We start from the raw sequence: 23,311 nt of genomic DNA on the forward strand, positions 1-23,311 counted from the left end.
ATGATGAAAAAAGAAGTACACTAAGCAGACCACCAAGGACATACTTCTGCAACGAATGAGCCACAGCCTCTTCCTTGAGGGAGATATTCCAGAAGAAGCCACTTATCATAGGGGACGTAAGCTCCACGCATGTTATTGCCCCTGGAAGATCTACCAGTGGGACAAGATGTGGAGGTGGGAGACAGTGACATTGATGATCCTGACTCTGTGTAGACCTAGGCTAATGTGTATCTTTTGTCTTTGTATTTAACAAAAAAGTTTAGAAAGTAAAAAAAAAAAAATTTAAGTCAGAAAAAGCTTATAGAATAAGCATATAAAGAAAATATTTTCGTTCATCTGTTCAATATGTTTTTGTTTTAAGCTGTGTTATTACAAAAGAATCGAAAGTTAAAACTATTAAACGGTTTATAAAGTAAAAGTTATTGTAAGCTAAGGTTCATTTATTATTGAAGAAAGAAAATTTATTTAAGTAAATTTAGGGTAGCCTAAGTGTACAGTAAAGTCAACAGTAGTGTACAGTAATGTCACTCACCAGTCACTGACTCAGCCCAGAGCAACGTCTAGTTCTGCAAGCTCCATTCATGGTAAGTACAGATGTACCAGTTTTTATTTTTTACACTGTCCTTTTACTATACCTTTTTATGTTTAGATATATTTAAATATACAAATAATTACCATTGCATTACAGTTATCTAAATTATTCAGTACAATAGCATACTTTATATGTTTGTAGCCTAGGAGCATTGGGCTACACCACATAGCCCAGGTGTGTAGTAGGCTACGTAGTCTTTGCGTAAGTGCACTCTGTGATGTACATATGATGACAGAATTGCTTAATGACACATTTTTGAACCATATCTCCATCATTAAGCCACACATGACTGTATTTTGAGAGAAATATTCACATAACTTTATTACAATATATTGTTATAATTGTTCTATTTTTAAATTAGTTGTTAGTCTCTTACTGTGCCTAGTTTATAAATTAAACTTTATAGGTATTGTATGTATAGGAAAAAACATAGTTCAAATAGTGTTTGGCATCATCTGTGGTTTTAGGCATCCACTGGTGGTCTTGGAATGTATCCCCCAAAGATAAGTGTGGGGGAACTACTTATTATTAGCTGTAGAAATAGGGAAGGAATATGAAGTAGGCAGAAACAATCTGTAGTCATTACAGAGGAGGAGGAAAGAAAAGAAGGGAGTGGTAGACACAGGGAAAGAGAAATGCATATAAAGGAGAGAGAAGTGAATAAAGGGAAGGGTACCTAGTATTTACTGAGAATTTACTGTATCGTAAACCTTATGTTAAACATTTTACATTTTATCTTCTCAGCTCAGTGGAGGCAGCTATATTATCTACAGAGAATAACCAATTCTAGAATTAGTAGTTAAAAAAAAAACTTTCTTTTTCTTTTACCTTTTTTTTCATATTTTCTGTATTTTTCATGCATTAAATTAAAAAAATTAAATTATGTGCAAATTCACACTTTGTGATATACAGTTCTATGGATTTTGACAAATGAATATAATATGAATCCACCACCATTAACATGACACAGAGTTCCTGATGCCCCTTTATAGTTAGCCTCTCCCAGGTATCCCTCTGGTAGCCCTCTGGTAAACATCTATTCTCCATGGCTATTGTTTTGTTTTTTCCATTTATAGATTATTATCCTATACATGGAATTATAGTTATGTAGATCTTTGAGTCAGCCTCTTTCATGTAGAAAATATATTTGAGAGTCATGTTGTTGCATGTATCAATAGTTTGCTTCTTTTTATTGCTAAGTAATAATCTGTAGTATGGATGGATGTACCATGATTTGTTTATCTATTCATCTGTTGAGAGATGTTTGGGTTATTGCTAGTTTTCATCAATTATGGATAAAGTTGCTACAAACATTTGAGAATAGTTTTTTGTATGAACTTAAGTTTTTATTTCACTTGGGTAAATACCTAGGAGTGGGATTACTGCACCATATGGTAAGTGTATATTTACTTTTGTAAGAAACTGCCAAATTTCTAAAGTTGGCTATACCATTTTGCATTCCCATGAGCAATGTATGAGAATTCCAGTTGCTCCACATCTTTACTAATGCTTGCTATTGTCGTTTTTTTTAAAAAAAATTAAAAGAATTTTTTTTTAAATTTTAGCTCTTTTAGTAGGTGTATATCATTGTGGTTTTAATTTGCATTTTCCTAATGACTAGTCAGGTATATTTTCATGTGATTTAAAATACCTTTCTTTAACATTGTGAGAATACTTATCTACTTTTTGAGAAATGATTGCAGTTTTTTTTTTTTCAAAACAGAAGAGTAAATGACCTTGACAAGGCTTTTGACAAGCATTTGGGTTGTAGCTGCTACATCACACAAACCAGAGGATCATTCACATTAAAAAACAAAACAAAACAAAACGAAAATGAAAAAAACCTCTCTGGAATGGTGCAATGCAGCAGTCCTGGCTATATATTTACAGCCATTGCCTAGTTTTTGGTCATTAGATTTCATGGAAAATTTGAGTGCTATCAAATGATATATTTAAAAATCAGTTTTCGATGTCTCTGAAATGAAATTTTGTCCAGGAGTAGATTCTGAAGAAATGTCCTGCAGGCAGTTTGTCTAATGGATCAGACTTGGGAGACAGAAAGGCTTATTTCAGATACTCAGCTCTGCTATTTACTGCATGAGTGACTTTGGGCATCTTATCTAGCTTCTTTGAAGCCATTTCTTTTATCAGTAAAACAGGGTTGATAAAATCTTCCTTTTGTGGATGTCGTAAGAATTGTCAGTAATGCATGTAAAATACCTGACATAGAGTAGACCTCCTCTAGTTGCAACCGCTTTTACTTCTTTTTCTTACCACTACTTGGTGTTGATTACTCAAAAGACACACCTAACAAAGGCTTAGGGTACCAGCAAAGCAGAGGAAAAAGAATATTAAAATAATTGAAAGCTCCTAATTTAAAAAATTTTTTGAAGTAGTAATCAAAAAGGAGAATTTTATTGAATTAACTTGTTTAATATTTAATAGGAAGGTGATAAAGGGTTATGCTATTGTATTTTTTGTTTTTAGGTCCAAAAGGTCTTAATTTGGTCCTACAACCACCACCACCACCACCACCACTGTATCATGCTTGTGTTAAAGAAAGACCCTTTGAAATATATCACCTAACATTTAGGGTCTTAAAATGCAATTACTTTTTTTTTGAGACAAGGAGATATGTGAATGAATTCTAGTTGACATCATTAGTTTTGTCTAGTAAAGTGAGGATATTTGAAGTCCCAGGGAATTTCGTAAGACTTAAAAAAACTTTATATTTCTTCATGACAGTTCTTCTTGTGATTCTGTGGACAAAAAATGGGGAGCGGGTTTCTACAGAAACTAACTTCACAGGGCAATCTAATTACAAATTACTAATAAGGCAAGTCATGGTGGGTAGCCATGCCCTAGGCATATAACTTTTTAGCGAAAGATTTATTTTTAAGCAAACCTTGCTCATTGTTTCTATGCTTCTAGGTTAACATACCTTTGAAATAAACTAACCACCACAATAGAGCACATAACCTTACCTATCCTGTAATCCAACACCCCTTCCCCTCTTTGTTTTTTCCTACTTCTACGTAATGTAATCTTACATTCCCTCCTTAATTTCAAATGAATAAAAGAAAACTGCAAAACCATTACTCTGCAGAGTGTTTGAGATCTTGCTCCCCTGCATTTGTTGTCAGTTTGGCTCTCAGAAACATAAAAATTCTCTACAGGTTTGAACATTTCTTACATTGACAATTCTGGGGTGATTTCAGAAAAATACTTAAAACAGTAAGGAAGGAGAACCAGGGAGATTAGATCTCCTTTGTGGATGGCTACTAAGGAGAGAAGTTTACCAAGCAACAGAGTGGGTATGGAGAGGAGGAGGTTAGGCTTAGTTTCTGAACCAGGGAAGTAACTTTTAAGTCTTAGCCGTAGAAGAGTGATAGTGGGATTTTGTTTCTTTGGTTTTAAACTGTCTCTCTCTACAGAGGTATGAATCCAACATGCCTAACAGAAAACACCAAGCTAGAGACAGACAGTTTAAAACCAAACAAAGAAACAAAATTACATCATCACTCTTCTACAGCTGAACTCTAGATGTCGTTTCATTTTCCACTTCTATACGTTTTCTATAATATTTGTTCACAGGTACAACATTGCAATACTAGTTAGGTAGTTTCTGAAATTTTAACTATTTTAAAGAAAACTTGTAGTCAGAAATTTAAAAGAATGTAAGTGCAGTTACAGATATTTTATTTCCTAATGAAAAAGATATAATTTCTAAAAAATACTGTGTAGCCATTAGAGTCCGTCCCTCCCCACCCCCCCCCACCTCCGCCCCCATGGTGGTAGACATACATTGGTTTCATTAATTTGCAACTAGCATCTCCTTCAACAATTATGTCTGTATCACTAATGTACCTCTTTTTACCTGCCTCTTTGGAGAACTCATCCTGCTTATAGTCATATGGTCCAAATCTTATTACCATCACAGTTATTGGTTCAAGGACGATTTCGTGAAATTAGCAAATACTAGCCTCGTTCTGCATTTTTGAAACTCCACCTCACAGGAAAAGAGGTCCTCTTTAGTCTTGAGGCTGTAATGTTGTAGAAAAACTGGTTTAGAATCATACTCTGAGAGAAGCAGAAATAGAGATGGAGGGAAACAATCCAGTCTTTTCTTCAGAAAATGGACATTGTACCTCATGTGGGCTAATTAGAATCTCTTCTCTAGTAACTTCTGATAATTTGCAGTTGACACATAATTTCACGTCACTCTGTGTTAGGCACTTGAACTGGATGGGATAGAAGTTTTTTCAAATCCAGAATCCTAAATATAAATTTTTTAAAAATAATAAATTTCAAAAACATGTAAAGGGGATGGAACTTGTGTTCTTGGTCTTTGAAGAAAGTTCTTGCCTGTTAGAAAAATTTTATTGTCTTAGTTATTCAAGCAAATTACTCATTTGGTCAACTAGAGTGTTTCATGGAGAAAAAAAGAAACTACAAGTTTTTCTTTATGGATGCAGAGCATTTTTAAAGAGGAAAAAATGCCATCCTAAACAATCATAAAATATGTACAAAAGTTTTCTAATGCTAAGAAACCATCATATAAACGTTGTATACTCTGGTTCTGCTCTTGGATCTTTGTGTAAGTAGAAAATGATTTTATTTTTATTTTAAGAATATTATATAGAGAAGTTATGACTCAGTGGCTATATTGATCCTTTGAAATGTATAATGGTACATAATAGAATTTGATTAGGACTTATGACACTTCTCTGTCTCTGCCATAGATGATAATATTGTCTTTTATAACAACAAGTGACAAGATATTTTTTACAGAGACAATACATCGACAGGTAACTAGTTTTCTTTATAACTTTTGGACTTCATTTCCTTCCTTCCTTGATATGCGGAGACCTTTTATATACTATGATTGTGGAGTTAGAGGTGAGCAAGATTATTGAAATGTAGTTGTCAGTTTAATTGTAGTTTATTGTATTGCACCTTAGAATAGTGACAATTTCTTATTTTTATATATTTTTAGAAAAATGTACATGCTGATTAATAATTAAAAAATTTGAACCAAGCTTGGTTCACAGTGAATTTCGCTGAACAAATCAAGTTTTTTAAGTTTAAAATGAGTACAGTATAGAGGGGCACCCTACAAAATATCTAACTGGCCCTCCTCAAAACTATCAAGTCATTCAAAACAAGGAAAGTCTGAAAAACTGTTATAGCCAGGAGGAACCTAAAGAGACATGACAACTAAACATAATGTGGTATCCTGGATAGGCTCCTAGAACAGAAATAGGGCATTAAGTAGAAACTAAGGAAATCTGAATAAACTATGGGCTTTATTTAATATTAATATATTAATATTGGTTTAATTTGAACAATGTACCATACTAATGTAAGATGTTAATAATAATAAGAGAAACTGAATATAAGCGTGGTATATTGGAACTCTGCTATCTTCTGAATTTTTTTTTAAATCAAACTATTCTAAAAGAGAGAGTCTCTATAAGAAATCAGAAATAGTTAATTTTTAAAAATTATGAGTATAAGATATGAGAAATACTTTATTTTTAAAAACTGAGGATAGGGTCATTTGACTTATTTGTATACTTAAGGTCTAGCATATTGCCTAGCACAAAATAAGCACTCAATAAATGTTTGTTGAGTGATAATGTTACACTTAGTTTATTTTGTGGAAGGAGCTTCTGGAAAGATGAATAGAAGGAAGTTGAAAAAGAAGCTATTTAATTTTCTCAATTTTTATTAAAAAGCTACAAAAACTCAATTTAATACAAGTTGAATTTATTCGAGTGCATTTTATACCCAATGAATTGAAAATGTTTACATAAACTTTCCGTTACTGCTTGTGAAGCCAGTTTGAAATCCTCAGCATTGTAAATGATTCTGAAACTACATAGAGCTTAGTTTAGTTTATAAAACCATTTCATTAACAAGCCAAGTGCTAAAATATTAAACATAATCTCTTTAACAAGTAGAATTAAATGTAATAGTACAAAATCCCCTAAGTATATCATCATCATTAGTCATTAGGGAAATGCCAATTAAAACCAGAAAGAGTTACCACTATATACCTAATATGGTAGCAAAACAAAAACAAAGACTTTGACAATACCAAGCTGGCAAGGATGTGAAGCAACTGAAACTTTCACACATTGCTGATAGGAATCCAAAATTGTACAGGTGCTTGGTTAACGGTTTGGTAGTTCTTTATGAAATTAATCATATACTTAGCATAAAACCCAGAAATCCTACCCCTAGGTATTTCCCCAAGAGAAATGAGACTGTTTCTTAAGAACTAGTATATGAATGTTTATAGCAGCTCTATTCATAATTGTCAAAAACTGGAAACAACCCAAATGTCAATGCGTGAATGGGTACACCATACAATGGAATACTACTCTATTATAAAAAGGTACAAACTATAGATAGATACAGCAACTTAGAAGAATCTTAAAGGCATTATGCTTGGTGGAGGAAGCCAATCTCGTGATTCCATTTATATGACTGTCTTTAGAATAGATCACAGGTTACCAGGGATTATGGGTGGGGAGAAGGTGTGGCTATAGAGATAGCTTAAAGGAATGTTTTGGTGTGATGGTGTGACTGAGTTCTGTCTCCTGAGTCCAGTGGTGGTAGTTACACAAATTTATACATGTGTTGAAATTCATAGAACTCAATATTCCCACTCCCTACAAAAGTCTATTTTACTGTGTGTTAATTTAAAAAGTTAAACCAAAGAGACACACACACACACATTTCTGCATTATAAGGCATTTGGTCTAACTACTGGCCAGTGCTGTCTGATGTTTATTAGATTTTTTTAATGTTCAAGGATTTGTAAGCAAAGTGAATGTTATATAGGAAGTTTTTTATATTAAAATAATTAGTACTATAATCATTCTGTACAAAGAATTTGGGTGGTCATCTAGTACTATTTCACATTTTTGAATAGGTAATAATTGTCATTTATTGAAATAATACCATCTAGTGTGCATTTTGCTGAACATTTTAACTATACTTCGCTCATAATTATGGTTAAGCATTATTTTCCCTATTTTACACATTAGGAAATTGAAGCATAGAGTTATTAGATGACTTGCCTAAGATCACACAGGAATGTGATAGAGCTGGAATTTCAGCTATGTCTGTCAGACTTAGAACTCCCCTTCACCCCAAACCATTTTTTTTATAAAATAAAGCACATATTCAGAAAACCACAGAGAACAAATACATTTAATGTATTATAAAGTGAACACAGTTATAACTCTCACCCAGTTCGTGAAGGAAAACTTTGCCAGCTATCCCAGAAGCTCTCCATGTACTCTATCCCAGTAATAACTGCATTCCTCTGCAGTAGTAACCATTATTTTGATTTTTATATTTAGCCATAGTTTCATCACCCAAATACGTATCTCTAGATACTATGATCTTGTCTATTTTATTTTTAATTTGATTTTAATTTGATTTGTCTTTTGATCCTTTTAATCTGCGTGTCCCCCCCCCCCCCATCTCTTTCTTTTCCGTACAGTTCTGAATAGGTTTTAGAATAGTCTGTTCATTCATGGTGGCCAGCCTGTTTTTATAAATGAGGACCTGACTTTGCTTGTCAGGTGCCACGCATGAAATGTTTGGCACACTTACTAGATTGTTATCATTAGGGATTATATATCTGAATTTCAAGTTAAGCCATGTGTTACAGATGCATTTTTGTGTAATTGAGACTGAATGATAGTATTACTGATGTTTTGTTAATAAATGACTGAAAACTAACATTTTTAATTTGTGTGACTAGAAAGAGTGGAAAAAATTATGGTTTCGGAATCAGATCTGAGTTCAAGTTCTAGCCTCACCATTTATTAACTGAATTTGTTTCCTCAACTATAAAATGGAAATGATAATTACAGGGTGATTATGAGGTTTTAAATGATTTAACAGTAGCTGGTGTAAAAGCATAGTCAAGGCATTGGTATATATTAATAACTCAATAGCATACCATTAAACCCTTAATTCCTTGCAGTTAGTTCTTTAGCAGCTTGACATACATAAAAGTAAGCATTTTACTGAGCTACAGCATAGACTTGTTTTAAAAAGCATAATAGTAAATAGATATTATATTTTTCCATTTCTGGTTATGTTAATTAAGGAAGGCTTATTTTAATTTTTCACATTTTTATAGTGCTCATAAACAGCATTTAAGTACTTTATTAATTAAAGCTCAAGTAGCAAGTAAAAATAATGAATAAAATAATGTGCTATTTATTCTTCAAATTATTTTATACAGCAGCATTTGCTTTGGCAGGAAGTCTTATTTTATGGGGTTATTGGCTGAATTTTTATTTCCTGTTATGAAATGTTAAACTTGTAAAATACATATATATTTTAAAATTCAAATATAGTTTATCAGTGGGTAATATTGACCTACAAAGCTATTTCAATGAAAATGAAGTAGAAACCTTAGAATGTAAGTGAATTTGATAATTATTTTATGAACATGATGATAAATAAATATAAAAATTTAAGTAGTGAATTATGTTTATAGTCCAGTTTCAGGTTAACTAGCTAAAGCACAATTAAAAAGAATAATGTTCTTGGTCTTGAACACCGAAATGGTTTGTGAGAGTTTTTCTTAGTTAGCAAATGCTTCATTTCAATACTATTTGGCTAGGCCATAGTAAATATGAGATGCCTTGGAAAATTTGCTGATGGGTATTTTATACTTAAAATGTCTAGCCAGCTTTGTGGAAGGTAGAGTTAGGAGGTTATTCACTCTTTCTCTTCTCTCCTTATTAACCTTCTTCTCAATCCTTTCTCCTTGCTCTCTTCTCATCCTGCTCTTTTCTTTCTCCCTCACTTCCTCCCTTTTTCTCCCCTATCCTTTCCTCCACTTACCTTTGTTGCAACTGAGATTTTTATTAAACCTCTGAAGCATTTCAGACATATTAAAAAAGTACAGTAAATCATATAGCAGATATTATCCACTATTGAAATTAAGCAGATGTTAACCTTTTTGAAGTATTTAGTTTGCCTCTTATTTTTTTGACAAGCAGGCAGAAGCGCAGGGATTCTTGACTCTTGTTCATTGAGGTCCCCCCCCAATGGATTTATGGAATTTCACCCTAAATATATGGAAATTAATATTAAGTCAAAGACTCAAGTGGACTCCTACGTAGATGTTTGGAGCTGTTGTCTGCAGAACTTCCTCCTCTCTGATACATTATCTAGAAATTCTTGCCACCTATACCTTTCTGAACTCCTATCTTTGTCTTTTCAAATTAGTGAGATTGCTAAGCTCTGCTTTAAATCTCTGCTTGCAGTGTGTCCAGAACATATTTCTTGGCAGAAAGTCAAGATGCTTATAGGGCTTACCTGGCTTCCTTTTTTTATGGAACACAGATCTACACTAATTGTTGTCCAATGTCTAGAAAATGTTGTGTTGTATATTTTATCTAGTTCCGCAATTGTTTACTGTCTAAGGGTATATTTGGTACCAGTTACTCCATAATGACTAGAAGTATAAATCCCATAATAATAGGTTGTTGTGGGAGGGAAGTTGGTAAAGACTTTTGGGTGAAGTTATAGGAAGGAATCACTATGAGCCTTGCCGATTTTATAGTTAATAGAATTGAATATTTAAGGGCCCTGGAAGTAGTTGACTTGGGAGTGGTTTGTCCTTTTAACTAGATCTATCAGATGAGATTGTATAAATCATAAAGTACTATGTAAATGTGCTTATTATTTTGATTTAGAGTAATTTATTGAAAGTTCTTATAGGCTGTTCTGTCTTAGGTAGATTTTTGACTCTTGGAGTTTAAAATGAAAATAGTTGGATTACTGTGGAGGAGTTGGAGTTGGTGACGATACTTCTATATTATTTCTAATAAGAAAAAATTAATTTAGTAGGCTTTGATGTCATTGGAGAAAGATAGCTTCTCACAATTAATAATAATGTTAATCTGAGAATAATCTCATATTGTAACAGCAGTAAAGTAACTGGCAGAAAGACATTTCCATAGAATGTATTGTGCCTGTACATTCTTTGTACTCAGTGACTTGCATATACATACTCAGTGAACATTTGGAGTGTGACTTGAACATATATACTCAGTGAATATTAAGGTATGAATCTTTATGAAGAACATTTGCTTGTCAGTCAATCATAATGATTACTTTCTGTGGTTCAAAAATGGTCCTAGATGATGGAGAAGCAGCAAGAAAAGAAGTAGGAGATAGGATCCCTAATCAGAAGACTAAACAAGATAGCACATATATAAGGCAGTAAAATGTTCTGGCAAGGATTAATGGAGCACAGAATGATAATATCAGGGAAAAATGGAGGGGCTGGATTTTGAGAAAGTGGACAGATGTGCATTGATTGACAAAGAGGATAAGGGAGAAAAAAATTTCTGTTGTAAAAAGAAGGAATGGTGTGTTGCAGGGTGACAACTGAGAATGACAAAATTGTTCTGTGGAAAGCAAGCAAATTAAGTCAACTTGAATGGAAGTTTGTGTAGAAGATAGTAGAAATTAGATTGTACAGCTAATTGGGATGTTGGAGATATAGAAAATTTTAAGTGTTAATGTAAGCAGAGAGGCATTTCATATTGCTCTATAGGTTAAAAGGTAATCAAAATGAGAAAATTTCATATTCACAAAACAAGTGTTATAGGTACTGACTTATTTTAAGATGAACTATGAAGCAAATTAAGACATAGAATATTATTGCATGAGTGTAATTTGCAAAATGAAAACCCATTCCTTTATTGGGATTTGAAAAGCACTGCTTCCATAATAAGTGAACATACAAACATTTTACATGTCATGACTGGCTACATCAGGGAAGAAAAAGGGGATTTTTAAGAAAGTACATAGTAACGCTAACTGAAATTTGAGTAAGACTGAATTTCATCTTTTTCTTTTATTCTAGGTTCCTGCTTTTGCTAAGAGAGCACCCATGACCCCAATGGAATTTTCATTCAAGATAAAGTGTACTATTGCCTTTATTGATTAACTGAACAAATTCAGGTTAGTACATTTTATGGATAGCACTTCTCTGTTCAAATTATGTTAGTTTTTTGAGGAACAAATAATTTTGTGTTTGAAGCTATGTATTTATGTACTAGTGAAGTAGAAAGCCCAAGTCAATCTAAACTCTGTTGAATTGTGTGTTAAACACTTCTGACTACCTACTCTGTACAATATGCAATGCATAGGATGAAAATATTTAATTTTCTATTTAATAGTTCTGTATTTTAAAGTTAGGGAGTGGATAAAACAAGTTATAGCTGAATATGATATATTGTACTTTTGGCATTGTGTAGCATATTTGTGCTAAAAATAACTCATCTTAAAATTTTGACAGTAGCTGACTTTTAAAGGTTTCATTCTTGTCAAGATTTCAGTCATATATTAAAATTTTTATTTATTTGTTTTTAGTGTTCAGCCTAGGAGTTTAGACATATATTCAACACTATAATCTTCTAAATTGATTCATGTTGCCTCTGGAGTCAGCCTCTCCCTTCACTTTAATCCCAAGCAACTACTGATGGGTGTTTTGCCCCTGTAGTTTACCTTTTCCAATATTGAATTTAAATGGAATTGGTTAGTATGTAGCTTCTAAAATCTGGTTTCTTTCGCTTAGTATAATGCATTTGTATTGATCCATGTTGTGTGTACCAGTATTTTTTTTTTTTTATTGCTGAATAATATTCTGTATGGGTATACTATAGTTGGTGTTAATCCATTCACCAACTGATAGAGATTTGGGGAGTTTTCTAGTTTTTGGTGATCATTGCAATCGTACTTCTTCTTTATTGTGATAAAATACACACAACACAAACTTTAACATCTAAGTTTCTAATTTCTTCTCTGTAGAATGAACATAAGAATATTTATTCCAAGGGTTGTAATGAGGATTAAATAGAATAAATTACATAAAAGTATGTAACAGTAGAGTTAGGCATTTAATAAATGTTTGCCTCTCATTTTTTTAAATGACTAGTGGAAACTTTACTTTTTGATTACCTATTCCCCTAGTGATTCTGTATGGACAGAGAAGTAGTGTACACATTTACCTTGGAATCCATCAGGAAAATAAAAATGTAGCAAATTCTTGCTGTGTTGACCTGGATCTTTTCATAGTTTGAAAGAAAATTAACCAGGCCACTGTCGGCGTATGACTATTAGAAAATACTGGGCATGAAAAGTCCCTGAAGGAGAGTTCTAATTTGGGGAAGTATGGTAGAATTTTTTATAGAACTTTAGCAGGAGGGGTTGGTCAGTCATAGTTCAGCTAGTTTGGGGAAAAGTTGGTCAATGATGGTTGTGAGGGAATTGATCTTGTAGATTAGCAGCCATTAGGCAATTTGGATTTTATCAAGAGGGAGAAACAGCTATGGGGAGCAAGGACATGAGAAGAGCAATGTAAAAAATTCTCAGGATTTTAATGTCTTCACTGATTTTTTTTTTTTTTTAATCATTGGTTCTTAGAGTCTCTTCCAACCACTTCCCCAACCTTTCCTCCAAGTAGAAATGCTCTTTATCCTGATCATGATTTAGATTGCTTCTAGCTCTTGATCTCACAGGCAGCATCTTTATAAAACTTCAAAGAACAAGGAATTAAGTCTTTTGCAATGCATTGCGTTTTGGATCCTGTTATGTAGGTGTTCTGTAGTAGAGGAAACAGTAATGTATGACAATGAAAAGCTTCAAAGTAGAAATATGGCTGGAAGGGAGATTAGAATAGGATTTTGCAGTAGCTGTTTTAGTTGATGACATATCTTCAACTTTAATTGCAATTGACTTTTTCAGTTTTGCCTCATCCTTTTCTGATGATTCTAGTAGAAGTCAAATTAGATCATTTTTAATAGCTGGGTTGCAAACTTTGGTGTCTGCAGCCAACCTTCTAAAGCCTGCCTGTGCTTTTCAGGGAGGGAGCTAAGCTTGGGATGGAGTGGATCAGCTATTCTCTTGTATTTTTTTTTTTAAATTAAAAATTATTGGGATGACATTAATAATAAAATCAAATAAGTTTCAGATGTACAATTCAACCGTATGTGTTCATCACCCAAAGTTAGATTTTCTCCCATCACCAAATGTTTGACCCCTTTTACCTCAATCTACTTCTCTGTCTCCCCTTTTAAATGCATTACTAATTTTTAGCAGCTAGTGTTTAACACTGCTCATTCTTGAGTTTGGTAAATTGTTTCGTCTGTGCTTCATGTGATTTCTTTGCATTTATGAAGTACTTTTCGACTACAAGTAGACCTAATCTCTTGTAAATATAATCTATGCTTTAAAATCAAATGATCCTTGTCCTCTTTGAATATGTAAATCCTTTTATTATCTGCTAATTTACCTCTTGCTTTGTGGCTCTCTGTGCTCCTCTAGTAATGCTTGCTTAGCTTTTAATTTAAACAAAGTTAGTTAGCATTCATGGAAGACATTGGCCTAGGCAAAATTAGAAAAATATTTGGCCACCATATTTAGGATTATTGAGGCATTTCTTTCCATCTTTTCAGAATATAGAAAAAGGCGAGTTTCTTATTTTTTTCTAATCAAGCTCACCATAGACCTTGTACTTTTCAAACCAGTTTGAATGAGAAAAAGATACATGAAGGATCGTATATCTGCATATCTATATGTATATAATTATCATAGTTATGGAAAATATATCTGATTTACTGTGAGGCTCTCAAGGTAAATGGGTCAGATAGAATTAATTTTTTAGTGTGGTCTTATATAATTATTTTCTGTAAATTATGAGAAAGTTGTTTTTTTGTTCTGTAAAATATTACAAAAATTTCAATAACATTGCTTTCTCTTTTTGATATTCAGAGGAAGTTAGGGAACAGATTTACTTACCACTAAATAGTATGTCACTGGCAAGACTCTATTCTTTGTAATATATTACTTTGTTTCTTAAATCTTACTCACTTCTATTGGTAACATTTGGTAATATGAAGCAAATGTTACTATCCTAGCTTTCTTTAATATTCTGGGAAGTATCTTTAAATCTTGGGAACTCTTAAAGTCTTCTTTATCCTTTTTTATCTCCTCTCAAGAAAGTAGTATCTTTATGTGCTCTTGATGTTTTTATAGAAATTCCTGCTACCCATGAATAGAAATAAAAACATGCGATGTAAAATCTTAGCTTTAGGATAGTTTTTAAATTAACAAGCTGGTTATTTAAAAAGTTGAAAGGATTCCCATCATTAGTTAATTAACATAGCCATCACCTCACCTATTTATCTTCTTGTTCGGGGTGTGTGTGTGTGTGTGTGTGTGTGTGTGTGTGTGTGTGTGAACATTTAAACTCTCTTAGCAAATCTTAAATATATAAAACCAGCATTATCAACTATAGTAACTATGTTTTATGTTAGATCCTGAGATTTTATTCATTTTAAGCTGAGAAAGTTTGTTCCCTTTTACCAACCTTTTCCTGTTTCCCCCACTACCTAGTCCCTGGCAACCACTTTTCTACTTTCTGTTTCTATGAGTTTGGCTTAAATTTCCTTTTTTTTTCATATATTACACATATAAATGATACCATGTAACATTTGTCTTTGTCTGACTTATTTCACTTAATATAATGCCCTCAGGGTCCATCCATGTTGCAAATGGTGGCATTTTCATCTTTCTCATGGACAAATAATGTTTTATTCTCTGTCATATCTTCTTTATCCATTTGTGTGTTGATGGACACTTAGATTGTTTTCATATCTTGGCTATTGTGACTAATGCTGCAATGAACATGGAAGTGTAGATATCTCATCGAGATCCTGTTTTCATTTCCTTTGGATATTAACCCCAAAGTGGGATTTATAGATCATATGATAGTCCTATTTTTAAATTTTTGAGGAACCTCCATACAGTTTTCCATAGCAGCTGCATCAATTTATGATGCCATTGATAGTGCACAAGGGTACCCTTTTACCACATCCTTGAAAACATTTGTTATCACTTGTCTTTTTGATGATAGACATTCTCACAAGTGTGAAGTGATATCTCATTGTGGTTTTAATTTACTTTTCCCTGATGATCAGTGATGTCAAGTACCTTTTCATGTACCTGACAGCTATTTGTAGGTCTTCTGTGGAATAATGACCATTTTAAATTGGATTTTTTTTCTGTTGAGTTGTATGAGTTCTTTGTATATTTTGGATATTAACCTCTTATCAGATATATGATTTGAAAATAACTTCTCCCATTCTGTAGTTGCCTTTTTATTTTGTGAGTTTCCTTTCCTGTGCAGAAGTTTTTTAGTTTGATATAGTCCCATTAGTTTATTTTTGCTTTTACTTTTGGTATATCCAAATCCAAAAATTCAATATTAAGACAAGGAGCTTACCCCTTATGTTTTCTTCTAGGAGTTTTATGGTTTCTGCTGTTATGTTCAAGTCTTCAGTCCATTTTGAGTTGATTTTTGTCTGTCATAAGATGGAGTCTAGTGTCATTTTTTTTTTTTTTTTTGGCCTGTGGCTGTCCATTTTTCTTAGCACCATTTATTAAAGAGATTATCCTTTCCCCTTTGTATATTTTTGGCTCCTTTGTCATAAATTAAGTAGCCACATATGCACTGGTTTATTTGTTTGCTCTCTGTTCTACTGAGCAGTGTGTCTTTTTATGCCAGTACCATATTGTTTTGATTACTATAGTTTTGTAATATTGTTTAAAATCAGGAAGTATAATGCCTCAAGCTTTCCTACTTCTTTTTCTAGATTACTTTTACCTTTTGTGGTTCCATACAACTTTTAGGATCATTTGTTCTATTTTGAAAAATGCCAGTGTAATTTCGATAGAGATTTCATCGACTCTGTAGATTTCTTTGGGTATGGACATTTAAACAATATTCTTCCAATTCATGAGCATGGATTTATTTGTTATTTCCATTTATTTGTGGCTTCAGTTTCTTTTATCAATGTCTTTATAGTTTTCAGAAGTACAGATCTTTCTCTTCCTCCATTAACTTTATTCAGAAGTATTTTATTCTTTCCGATGCAATTATAAATGGGATTGTTTTCTTAATTTCTCTGATATTTTGTTTCTATTGTGTATAAACACAACTGATTTTTGTACGTTGATTTTTTATCATGTAACTTTTGTGAATTTGTTGATTAGTTCTAAGTTTTTTGGTGGCGTCTATAGGATTTTCTATATAAAATATGTCATCTGCAAATAATGACAGTTTTCCATTTTTATTACTAATTTGGATACCTTTTATTTCTTTTTTCTTGTCTTTTTTTTTTTTTTTGCCTAACTGCTTTGGCTGGGATTTCTAGTGCTGTGTTGAATAAAAGTGATGAAAGTGGGCATCCTTGTCTTATTTCTGATCTTAAATGAAAAGCTTTCAGCTTTCCCTTGTTGAATATGATAGTAGCTGTGGGTTTGTCATATATGGCCTTTATTATATTGAGGTTCATTCCCTTTATACCAACTTTGTTGAGAGTTTTTCTTTTATTATGAATGTATGTTGAATTTTGTCATATAGTTTCTGCATCTGTTGAGATGACCATAGGATTTTTATCTTTCATTTTGTGTGTGGTGTATCACATTGATTGATTTACATATGTTGAACCATCCTTGCATCCCTGTAATAAATCCCACTTGGTCATGGTGTGTGATTCTTTTAATGTATTGTTTAATTCGGTTTGCTAATATTTTGTTGAGGACTTTTGCATCTATGTTCATCGGGGATATTGGCCTGTAGTTTTCCTTATCTGCTTTTGGTAGCAGGGTTAATGCTGGCCTTGTAAAATGAATTTGGAAGCATTTCAGCTTCTTCTGTTTTTTGGAGGAGTTTGAGAAAGGTTGATATTAGTTCTTTCAATATTAGGTAGGATTGACCAGTGAAGCTGTCTGGTCCTAGACTTTTCTTTGTTGGGAATTTTTTAATTGCTGATTTAATGTCCTTACCAGTATTCAATCTGTTCAGATTTTCTATTTCTTCATCGTTTAGTCTTGATAGGTTGTATGATTTTAGGAATTTGTCCATTTCTTCTAGATTGTTTAATATGTTGGTATATAATTAATTGTTCATCGTAGTCTCTTAGGATTCTTTGTTTTTGTGTGATATCAGTTGTAGTGTCTCTGTTCATTTATAATTTTATTTGAGTCCTTTTTTCTTGGTAGGTCTAGCTAAAGGTTTATCTATTTGTTTATCTTTTCAGAACATCAGCTTTTAGTTTCATTTAACTTTTCTACTTTTTTTTTCTTTCTTTTTTAGTTTCTATTTTATTTATTTCCACTTTTATCTTTGGGCTTTTTTGTTGTTGTTGTTCTACTAAATTTGGGCTTCATTTGTTCTTTTTCTGTTTCCTTGAGGCGAAAGTTATATTTTTTATTAGTTATTTTTTTTAATGTGGGCATTTATTGCTATGAAGTTCCGTTTTAGAACTGCTTTTGCTATGTGTTATGTTTTGGTACATTTTATTTCCATTTTAATTTGTGTAAAGTTAAGATATATTTTGATTTTTCTTTTGATTTCTTTGACCCATTGGTTGTTCAGAAGCATGCTCTTGAATCTTCATACATTTGTGAATTTTATAGTTTTCTTGTAATTAATTTGTAGTTTCATAACATTGTGATCAGAAATGATGCTTGATGTGATTTCCTAAACTTTCTTAAATTTATTAAGACTTGTTTTGTGGCCTAATGTATGATCTATTCTGGAGAATGTTTCATATGTGCTTGAGAAGAATGTGCATTCTGCTACTGTTGAATAGAATGTTTTATAAATCTGTTTATCTAGTCTAAATGTAGAGTTTAAGTCCAATGTTTCCATAGTGATATTCTTTCTAGACGATCTAGATATTGTTGAAAGTGGAGTATTGAAGTCCTCCCCATTTATTGCTATGCTATCTTTTTCTCCCTTCAGGTCTGTTATTATTTGCTTTGGGTATTTAGGTGCTTCTGTGTTGGGTGGATATTTACAAAATATAACCCATTATTGGATTGTCTTGTTTATCATTATATAATAACCTCTTTTTCTTTTTATTATAGTCTTTGGCTCAAACTCTTTTGTCTGATGCAATGGTAGCTACCACTGCTTTCTTTTGATTTACATTTGCATGGAATATCTTTTCCATTCCTTTATTTTCAACCCGTGTGTCTTCTTAAAGCTAAATATGTCTCTTATAGGCAGCATAAAGTTAGGCATTTTTCTGTTTTATCAGTTAAACCACTCTTTGCTTTTTATTTGAGAACTTAGTCTACCTACATCTAAAGTAATTATTGATCGATATTGACTTGTAATTGCCATTTTGTTATTTGTTTTCTGTCTGTTTCATAATTTATTTGTTCCTTTCTTTTCTTTGTGTCCTTTGTGATTTTTTTGATTTTCTATGGTGGTATGCTGAGATTCTTTTCTTATTATTTTTTGCATATCGATTATAGATTTTTACTTTGTGATTACTATGAGGTATATATAAAACATATGTAGAAGTCTGTTTTAAATTAATAGCAACGTATGTTTAAATGCATACGATAGCTCTACATTTTTACTCTATCCCCACATGTTTTATGTTTTCGATGTTCTAATTTATATCTGTTTTTCCTACTTTTGTCTTTTAACCTGCCTGTTAGATTTATAAGTGATTTACCTAATTCCATTACAAATTAGATTAATCTGAATTTAACTATTTACTTTTACCAGTGAGATTTACACTTTAATTTACATATTAAAGCATTCTTTTGTTGAAGCTTGGCGAAGTCTTCTTAACATTTCTTGTAAGGCTGGTCTAGTAGTGTTGATAAGTTTTTGCAGCTTTTGTTTGTCTGGAAAACTCTTTATCCTTTAATTCTGAAGGACAACTTTGACAGGAAGAGTATTCTTGGCTGGTAGTTTTCTTTCAGCACTTGAATATATCATACCAGTCTCTCTGCCCTGTAAAAATTTTTCAGATTTTGCTGAAAAATCTGTTGATAATCTTATTTCCTTTTTATATAACATGGTGAGTCCTTCTTTGTTTGCTGTAATCTTGTGGGTTTCCTGGATGCAAGCCCCATCAGCGTCCAGAGTTAGATGTTTTAGGGATCACATTCCTCAGGTAGAAGTCTTAAAAATTGGGGCACTGGATGTTGGGTCCAAACCCTTAACTCTTCAGGGAGAAGCTAGTGGTCAGATTCTCTCCCAATTCTATGCTGCTGTGCTGGGAATGGGGTTTATGGCAAGAGTGTGTTTTAGTCTTTCCTTCCTGTTTGATGTAGATTTTTTTTCTTGTTCACATCATGTGTAGCTGCTTAGCCAGCTTCTAGACGTCTTTCAGGGGTACTCGTTCTGTGTTTAACTGTACATTTAGTGTATCTTGGTAGGAAGTGAGTCATCATCCCATGTCACCATCTTGGACCAGAATCAGAATTGCAATTTTTAAATAATTATCCTTTTTAATGAATAATTATTTAGAGAATTAACTGAGATGCTGATCATATCTAAAATGTCACACAAAAATGAATCTCAAAATGTGTGTAACTTTGCTTGTATTGGTGCATGATTTTTTTTTTTTTTTTTTTTTGGTAAATACAGTATCAGGGAGTATATTCAGAATGATATCAAAAGGATTCTGTGTGTTGTTTATTGTCATCATACATTTATGTAATTTGGGTCATAATTTCATAATTTGTTTCATAGTTACATAAAATAGTATGATGAGGGAGAAGAAATGTAAAATGTTAGCTTCTACAAAAATACCGAAGGAAAGAAATGCAGTTTTTAATGTACTTTTTTAATATTAAAAAACATTAAGAACTCCAAAACCCAAGAAAGCTGAGACTGCTTCTTGCATTTATATAACAATTCTTATCTATTAGTTACAGAGCAAAAACAACAGAATATTAGTTATATAGTAAAAAATAGCTTTTAACTATGAAGAAGTCCTGTCAGATTCTTTAGTTTATTAAAAAGCCACTTTTGGTTATTATTTTTTTTTTTAAAAAGTATCTGGGCACTTCCAAGAAAAGCTTCAGAACAGCTGTAATTACAGCTGCAGATTTAGTCAAAATAGGGGCTTTTAAAGGCTCCTCACTCCCCTTTCGCATCTCTTTCCCTAACCTCAGGTAACCCAAATTTAGTTGTAAAAGTTTTGGTAATCTCAAGATTCCCGAAACTGGAGAGCCATATGTTTTAACTGTATGCAGATGTGGTGATTATTTGTGACTCATTATTAAAGTTCCGGACCCTTTTAGTTCTCATACTACACGCACAGTTAAATGATTTTTGTTAGATCATTTCTGCGTTATATAGATATATATGTATTCCAAACACAGTTTAATGATTTTTATCAAGGCCTAAGCGTCTGCTAAAACTAATTAGAAGGATAGTAGTTTTTCAATGTAAATTTAAGCTAATGTTGACATTATTAGTATTTGCTGGAAATATCTGCAAAACCTTACATCTATTTTTAAAAAACATTTCTTCAGATTTTACTGTAGTAGGAACTTGCCGTTAACTTTTTCTGAAAATTCGGTAAATCTCATAATTTTTGGAACACGTTCTATTATATTAAATCAGACGTTAAATACACATCCATGTTAGTGCTCCCTTTACTCTCCTTTCCTGTAATGTTATGATTTAGGAACGTGGATGTCATTCTAAGGTCTGGCTTTCAGTTCATCGGTCAGGGATTGAATATAATAGTTATAGAGAACCGTGGCTAAGAGCAAGGTTTGGGGCCAATCTCACTGTCTCAATTAATTACCATCTTTTTTTCAGATGCTAGTTATGCTGAATATTGATCAAGGGTTATAATAACATAATTTGGATTCTAACCAGAATTTTACAGTGTTACCTTCTCAGAATTTGGTTCAAAATTGTGGTTATTTGAGGTTCAGTCTCACATAGAAGATCAAAAGTCTTCTGCCAAAGCTAACAATTGGACACTTTCAGGTAGAAAAGCAAATGAAACATGCCCGTATGTGCATAGTGCCCTGTCCAAAGGGATAAAGGTGCAAAGATGTATGGTTCTTACCTTCCAGTGGGGTGGAGAAGGTGCAAATATGTACATTGAAATAATAAATCAACTTTTAAAGGATAAATAAACTTGGATTTAAATCTCCAGACTCAAGAACTCTTTAGATCTTAACCTCAGAAATTCTAGATGAACTTTCTTGTTATTACACATGAGGAAACTCATTTCAGAGAAGTCAAGTGAATTACCTTAAGTCATTGATTAAACAGGAGATGTATGGACTTCTAAATATAGACTCAGGAGTGATGGACAACAGGTAGCAAGTTAACATTGCTTTTATAAGCTTGGATGTCAGCTGATGTTGATTGATTGATAATTGTAGGAACTTTTATAGAGAAACTGCCAGATCTTTTCTCATGAGTCTAGTGGGAATATCAGAATGTGGACTTATATAGTAGATTATTTTTAAGAGGGTAAAATCGAACAAAAGCCATTTCAGATAATTCAATGGTGAATTCAAAAGAATAGTAAAACACATTAAGATAGAACAAGAAACTATGTTAACAGAATTGCGTAACTTTTAAAACATAGATTGGCTTGTACATATGAGAGAAGATAGCAGGTAAAACTTCAGGTGGAGTATAATTTTGATGATGAAGATACAACTAATTATGTGAGAATAAAGAAGAATCTTTTAGAAAGGAAAATAAAACTTTGAGATTTCGATAAGATAGGAAAAATGAAATGTGAAAAGCAATTTAATTTCATTTAAAGACTGTCCATACATTTATCTCATCATCAAAATTTGTTGTCACTGTCTTTTATCTTCTTTCCCCTACCGATTCTTTTCAAGAAAGGCTCTAGTGTGGTGTGGCGTGGTGCAGTGCAATTCTTCTGCCTTGTCAGTTGTGACCAGCATGGCTTAAGGACTAAAGGTTTGCCCATTAAAACATACAAAAGTGAATGATTTTGAATTAGTTACTTAGACTTCTGAGCTTCAGTTACTTCACGAAAAATGAGTCTATGTTTCTGATGTGACTATAGGATTGTTGGGACAGTCAAACGAAATCATATGAAAGTGTTTTCAAAACTGAAGACTTCACAAAGGTGTTAATAATTGTTTTTATAACTATAGATTTAATACAGCATGATAAATATTTGAGTTTCCAATATATCAGAATCAGGATTGTAGACTTTTGAATTCAGGAAGATATAGTCTTTGCCTTTAAGATACTTCTAATTTGGTGAAGAAGCAAATAAAATAATGCAAATGTCTGTAATATACAGCAGAATATGAAAAGGATAACGAAAGGTTCAGCCAATTTAGATTTTGGCTTGAGTTAAAGATCTACCCACCTGAACCTGCTCTAAGTTTATGAGACTTGGTACGCCACAAGTGACAGAGGGAGCATTTTGACCTTTTCACAAATATTTTCTGCTTTTTGAGCTTTTAGGTAAGAGTAGACATTTTTCCCCTAAAAGCATTTTATTATTATTTTTATTATTAAAATATGGTTAGCATACAATACTATATTAGTTTTAGATGTGAGTGGACATATTTTTAACTTGGGTTGCCATGTAGTGAAAGTCTAAATTTGGGTTCTCCCATGGCTGTACATAGGAGCTTATTGACTTTTTAGGTATGTAATCGGTAGCTGAATCAAATGTACCATAAAGAATGTACAATTTTCAGACTCGATGAATATTTTCAATGGGATAGGTTCCAGACTGTAAAATACTTGACAGGAGCATAGAGGGCCGAAGAGGTACTTAGGAACGTTTACTGCAACTCCTTTGAAGGTACCTTTTACAGGGTCCTAGAATTAGCTTG

The 23,311-nt window shown here is 32.6% G+C and overlaps 1 protein-coding gene across 5 annotated transcripts in view; it reads left to right on the forward strand.

Annotated features, from left to right (window-relative positions):
• The window catches only part of FUT8 (fucosyltransferase 8), a 265,395-nt gene that overhangs the window by 88,700 nt on the left and 153,384 nt on the right, over nt 1-23,311 (forward strand). For 4 of the 5 annotated variants that reach the window (XM_036217863.1, XM_016131252.2, XM_036217867.1 and 1 more), the window contains one exon: nt 11,505-11,602. The exons of the other annotated variant lie outside the window; for it this stretch is intronic. The gene's annotated coding sequence lies outside the window, so the exon portion shown is untranslated. The remainder of the gene's footprint in view (nt 1-11,504; nt 11,603-23,311) is intronic. 5 annotated transcript variants of the gene reach the window in all.

The sequence above is a fragment of the Rousettus aegyptiacus genome, unplaced genomic scaffold, assembly GCF_014176215.1.
Source record: "Rousettus aegyptiacus isolate mRouAeg1 unplaced genomic scaffold, mRouAeg1.p scaffold_m13_p_3, whole genome shotgun sequence".
In the NCBI taxonomy this organism is placed as follows: Eukaryota; Metazoa; Chordata; class Mammalia; order Chiroptera; family Pteropodidae; genus Rousettus; species Rousettus aegyptiacus.